Raw genomic sequence first — 7,111 nt, 5'->3', positions numbered from 1 at the left:
AGTATACATAATATTATAAACTCAAAAACCCTGGGTCAACGACCCAGGCATCCTAACACTCAGCCCTCGGCCACGCCTTTTGCCCAGACAGGAAACAGCCACCGCCCCAAACCAGGTAACTCAAAGAAAGAAAAACATAATTAATATAACAAAAAACATCTTTAGAAAAACCACACAATGCCGTTATGTGCACGCTTCATTAAATTAGTGTCAGGTTTAAGTAAAAACATTAATGAATTATATTAGTGAAGCAACTGCAAATCAAACTAATAAAGTGAATGAATGGACTTGTTTTATCTATGTGTGGCTGACGCCATCACACAATCACTCACACTGTAATCCATACAGCAATGCTTTTATTGTGCTAAGAATTTGATATAATAATTCCCAGTGCACCACTAATTTCCCATGCCCATTGATTCTTTGACTAAAATGCTCCAAAAACTAACAGACTTTGCCTTTGCAGATCTTAAGATCTTTGCAAATTTAAATTTGTCCTTCCCCAATTTAGAAAAAGGTCAGTTTCCTCTCCTTCCATAGCACAGATGTGATACACAGAAGCAGTTTCAATATTAGTAACACAGTAACTGTGGGTTTGTGAAATATTGCCTTAGCTCAAGTCCCAAGAGTCCAAGACTCTGTAACACTGTTCAAGTGACATTAACAGGCACTGCTGCACAGACCACTGTTGTGTCAGGTGGCCTCAACAAAAAAAGATATTGAGTGTGCCAGCAGAAGTCAAATAACCACAAACTAAATGCTGGTGTGTTTCGAACTGACAAAAATATGGAGAATTGGAAAATGCAATGGCCATTTAATGACCCAGCACTCCAAACCACAAACTCCATATTATATTCTAACTTGGGGAGCATTCATCGGAGTGTGAATGTTGATTAGTTTGCACTTGTGTTTAGAAGTGCTTGTGAGACTGGGGGTGAATGAGGCATGTTGTATAGAGCGCTTTGTGAGTAGAAAAGAATCTATACCATATAAGAATCAGTCCATTTACCATAACTTACTTCGATTATCCTCTTAATACATTCTTGTAGTGACGCAATAATCAGTGCCCAACACATGCACTGTCCTGAATAATAATGTTCAACTTCAAGAAAACTATTTTTTATTGTGACAAACACAGAAAGCATTACAGAGGAACAGACTTACATACTTCGCACATAATAATTTGCCAAAAATAAAAACATCTGTAAGGCAGAATGAGCCTATTGTTATGTGAAAGTTAGTGACTCATTTAGCTTCTTAGTGGTCGAAAGTGAGAGGCTGGCAGAACTGCTTCCTTTTCAGTGTTACTTTACACAGCTAATCGACACTTGCACTTTAATAACAAATTACATGGATGCATCAATAGTAATAAGTCATTTAAAGGCGGCAACTAGCATTTACAGACAGGTATTCCTAGAATAATCATTGCGTTCCATTAAGAAATACTTCTATCACCTAAAGCCTGTTTACGAGCTGAGCTCAGGAACCTGTAACTTAGAGGAGCCACAAATATAATGGGTCATTAGTGCAAACTACTTTTTGCAATCTGATTGGATCCTGTGGTGTCTAGGTTACTTAATCTGATTGGATCCTTTTATAAATTATTTGTCAAGCACATCAAAGTAACGGAGACCAATATTATTTCTGCATAGCTGATCTAGTTGCAAGTCCATTCAGACATGGGCTGTGTGACATTGCTGGCTTTAGGAAGGCTAGCTGCTATATGGTCAAAGGCAGGTTCCAAATTAAGTTAGACGTTCAAATTTCCAGTGAGAATGACCCCAAACTCCAAGTTAATGATCAAAGATGGCAGAAGTGCAGATGTGTCCTTTTGGATCAGGACACGTCTTCATGCTGGAGACTGTTTCCTGGATATCTGTGATGGTTACTGGATCCTGTTCAGGGAGGTTCCTGCGGTCTGCTCTTAGCTCCACTAGCCTCTAAGCACTGTGGTTATGTCTTGAATCTTTCTCCCATATTCAGCACACACACAAATATATACTGTTACTGTTCTTATTGTGTTGAAGCGTATACACACTTGTGCTGCAGGGACATTTATTTTTAAAGAACAGAATTCCCACCATGTGCCACATGTCCAATACACTTATAGTGAAGTTAAAGCACGTGAACAAAGGGGCAAAACATACCTGTTAGCAGAAGTATGAAGGTGCGCAGGAAAATCTGATGTGCATGGTAAACTGCACCGACGATAATTAGGGAGGAACAAACACATCAGCCTTCTGCCATTTTGGATGAACGCTCACGCCCCCGAGAGAACGCCAACTTTATTAACAGCCACACACATGTAAATCACATAAATAAACCCTCTGGCTGTTTCCATAATTGAGAGCATTTTCTTTCTTCATGTCAACACCCCCACTTGCTCTCATATTATGACTCTCTTAAGTAACAAAAACACATATAGGGTTTCTCAGCCGGTGCTGTATATATGTCTGTATACCTGGTTAATGTCCAAACATAAACTTTTCAAACTTGAACAACTTAACTTTTGTTGCAGGTTTTGTCATTACATCTGCTACCATCTCTTCTGTTGAACAATAATCCAGAGTTACTTTTCCTTCACTCGCAGTTGACCTTACAAAGTGGTACTTTATGTTAACATGTTTACATCTCTGTCTCGTTACAGGATTCTTAGCCAATCTTCATAAACCTTTGGCGGTGCATATTCTTGTCCATCGATACCTCGTAACAGTTACATTAGGTACAAACACTCCTGTAGGTAGGTTTGCAGCTACAGCCATGTACTCAGCTTCACAGGTAGATGATACAACAGTAGGTTGACTTTTGGTTTTCCATGAAATCAAAGGACCATTTAGAGCCAGACTTATACAATAACCAGTCGTACTACATCTGTCTGTTACATCAGCTGCCCAATCATCACTGCATGCCCACAACCTCAGTTCTTCATTGTCACGTTTTCTGTAACACAGTTCTTTCTCGGATGTTCCCTTCAGATATCTCAGTACATGTGTTACTGTGGTGCATTGGTCTTCAGTTGGCTCAGTGAAATACTGTGACAGTTTACTGACTATAAAACTCAAGTCTGGTCTTGTGCATGTAGCCAAATAGATCAGACTACCACCTGCCTCTCTGTACCTCTAGATTAGATTAGATTAGATGAAACTTTATTAATCCCCTGGGTGGGTTCCTCCGGGAAATTCCTCACTCTTCTTTTCTGCACCATCAGTGTAGTTCAGTGTTTTCTCACAAGGTGTCAGTCTTCCTGCATGTTGAACCTTTCAAGTATTTATTCCACATACTGTTTCTGTGACATTTTTATACAGTTATTGCTCTGGTCAAAATCTATTCCAATGAAATGTCTCAGTTTACCCAAATCCTTCGTTTTGAATTTTGCTGCACAACAGTTAGTTCACTTTCATCACTAGTAGTGATGATCAGGTCATCTACCCATATTATCAAAATCCCACAATGGTCAGTGGGATTTTGCACAAAGTTGTTCTCACTCAGATATTCATGCAACACCTTGTTTTAGCCCATAGCTCTGTAACCATATGGCGACTTTTTCAATTTATGCACCCATTTTTCATTTGTGTCAGGTTTCACCTCATAGCCCTCAGGTTGTTCCATGAATACCTCCATGTTCCATGCGTGTAGATAGGCAGCTTTAACATCCACCTGATGTAAAAGCATGTTTTCTTGTGCATCAACACTCTGATAGTAGTCAGGTTAGCAGAAGGGGAAAATCTTTCTTCATAATCCACACTTATCTTCTGACTGTATCCTTTAGCAACATAACGTACTTCTCAGAACCATCAACATTGTTTTTGACTGTGCACACCCATCTATCATCATGTCAGTTTGTATTTGTCTCTACTCTTGTTTTGGTCTCAAACTTCACCAGTCTATGCTTCTGTACTTTTCTAGGTAGTAGCCCATATAAGCTGGACTGTTCTTGTCATTTGTGGCACTGCCCCCTGCTGTCCATTAAACAAAACTCTGCCTCCCCTCTTTGCTCTGCAACTCCGGTGCACTTAGTGCCGTCAGCCAACTCTACGTAGTGTGTCTTGGTCTGGAAACTGTCGTCAAATTTTCCGAACTTCGTTATATCTGTAATAATATGCGAAGTTGCCCCTGTGTCCACCATCAGACCCTTTTTGTTGATGCCACGTTCTGACTGGAACTCTGTATCCTTGCTGCTTATCCAGAATGCGTAGTCTTTGCTGCCCAACTCCTCGGAAACTTTTTGTGCATTGTTCTGTTGCTGTCTCCATCTGCAGGTTGAGTCCCAGTAAGTGGTTTTACACTATTTACACCACTGCTTGCACTGACACATCTTGGCTTTGTGTCCCTTTAGTTCGCATCTGAAACACACCATGTCTCTGTTGCCGGCTCCCCGGTCATTCGAATGTTCAAACATGGGTTTGTTACTCGGTCATGCACATCCTTTCATGACGTTGTCATCTGATGCTGCAGCGTGCATTTTCTCTGTGTCTCTGTAGCTTCGCAGTTTAGTTTTCAAATCAACTTCACTTGGATAGCAAAAGGTTTGAATGATTCTGGCAGTCCCTTTAAAACCATTGTTACCAATCACTCAATGTTTCTCCAGCATTTCTCAGGGCTGTGATAGCTGTCTCTGATCGTATCACATACTCAGTCACAATCTCACTGCTGGACTTTTGGGGCGATCGTGGTTCAAGAGTAGTTCGTCTTGTAATCGGAAGGTTGCCAGTTCGAGCCCTGGCTTGGACAGTCTCGGTCGTTGTGTCCTTGGGCAAGACACTTCACCCGTTGCCTACTGGTGGCGCCAGTGTCCGGCAGCCTCGCCTCTGTCAGTGCGCCCCAGGGTGGCTGTGGCTACAATGTAGCTGCCATCACCAGTGTGTGAATGTGTGGATGACAGGATATGTAAAGCGCTTTGGGGTCCTTAGGGACTAGTAAAGCGCTATATAAATACAGGCCATTTACCATTTAATTGCATAATAGGTTTTTAAAATGCCCAGCGCCTTCCAACATCCATGCATCATCCGCAGCTTCTCGCATAACAAGAGACAAACTTTTATCACCCAGAAACTGGATCAGCTCCGCGTAGGCCTCTGCATTCCTTGCTCCGTCTTCTTCTCCCTCCACGTCGGTAGGCTGCTTCAAAATAATGTCTTTTAGTCCCTGCAAATGAAGGTGGCCCAAAACTTTGTCTGCCGTAGTTACTCCATCAAAAACTAGCCCAGACCAACGGCTATTTGACTCAGCGGCTCGTCGGCTCATGGCGCTATGGTATGCTGATCCTCACCGAGCACGCTGTACGTTGCGACATTTCTCTCTATGTGGCAAAAAAACTCTTTTAGAAAGGTTCTTAGCTCTCTGGGTCCATAACCTGTTAGCAGAAGTATGAAGATGCGCAGGAAAATCTGATGTACATGGTAAACTGCACCGACGAGATAAACACATCAGCCTTCTGCCATTTTGGATGAACGCTCACGCCCCTGAGAGAGCGCCAACTTTATTAACAGCCACACACGTAAATCACACAAATAAACCCTCTGGCTGTTTCCATAATTGAGAGCATTTTCTTTCTTCATGTCAAAAATACCTATGAAACATCTGCAGTGCTCACCATAGCAGTACATGCAAAAGCAGTGAGAAAAATCACTAGTTTGAAAGCACCGCCTGCATGCTGCCATGTAGCATCATAACTGCAGCTTAGTGCAGTCATTTGACTGGAATTTACTTGCATTCTGCATTCACTGTTTCAATGTCAGCAAAACAGGAAGAGACTTCAAACTTGTTGGCTTTTTATTTTCTGCTAGAATAAATTGTGTTTTCAGGCGCTCAAGAACAAAACAAAGTTAGCCTTTGGTTATAGAACAAAGCTCAATATATTTAGTAAAATCTATCACTAGTCTGTGTTGCAACTACACTACTACTACGAGTATTGCTTTTGGTGAGTGGAATAACATTCCATTATATTTTTACCCATTTTCATTCATTCATATGCAAAACAATTTTCCCCATATAGTGTACTTAACACAAAAATGTAAACTGAAAAATGAAAATATAGAAGTGCTAAAAACTGAGTTTCTAATGGGCACTTAAGGCTCATTACAAGTTGTGCTTGTTTTAGATAGTTCTCAACAGTTTCATTAGGGTGGATTTCATCTGTCAAGGCTTAGGGGCATTGCTGCTTTGATCTACAGATATCCTTACACTGGCAACTGCACTTTCACTCCAAGTAACTGAACTGAAACTCTCCACTGTGTTTGTGGTGTCAGTGTGTTGTGTTAACATTTTAATATAAAACTAGCTGACAAACAATTTGTCAGTGTTTACAAGGAAATTGGCAGCAGGTTTATCCAGTTAAAGATAATTCACAGGTGGCATCGAACACTGCAATAATTGCAAAAATGGAACTTGATACCGATGGACAATTGCTGGAGATGTGATGGCCAGGGTGCCTCGATTCTACATATTCTATGGAGCTGTTGAGGATGTCTGTTACCCACCAGCTCGATAGCTGACCGGGAGGTCGAGGCTCACTAGAACCGGCGAGAACACCTGACTCCTGGCACATCGTTTTCTACACACCCCTGCCCCCTTGCCCACCCATTTAAAGTTCAGCTTCACGATTGGATTTTATTTAATATTTAAGTGTTACTTGGAGAGCTTTTTTTTTTGTGTCTGTTTTGGGTCCAAACCTCTGTCGAGCCTCCACCTCATGAAAGAATGTCTGGAGATTGTCTTTTGCCTCCGCCAAACACACTGCACCACCCCTCCTCTTCAGCAGAGCCACACCTTTGCCACAGGAATGTGAAGTAATTGAAGAAATATTTGCAGCTAAAATTCGATTCATAATAAAACAGTATCCTACATAAATAAAGTTGGGCTTTAAAATAAAATTTTAAAAAAACCTCCAAGCCATTCTCTTTTTCTTTTTTTTTTAGGTGCCCAATGAGGCATTCTCATTGCATAGTTCAACTTAAACTAAAACTCCAATGCATTTCAGCATACAGGCCTGCATCAAAGATTTAACCAACACACTAGATACTAGATTTTTTCTAGTGGTGTTCCACCAACAGGTGTCATGGTCTCCCAGTCCTCCTGTTCCAGTTCACCCATTTCTCTCTTTTGCTCTCTC

This window comes from Pundamilia nyererei, unplaced genomic scaffold (assembly GCF_000239375.1).
Source record: "Pundamilia nyererei isolate P.nyererei 1_Seehausen unplaced genomic scaffold, PunNye1.0 scaffold00053, whole genome shotgun sequence".
Lineage (NCBI taxonomy): Eukaryota > Metazoa > Chordata > Actinopteri > Cichliformes > Cichlidae > Pundamilia > Pundamilia nyererei.
This window is presented reverse-complemented; position numbering follows the sequence as displayed.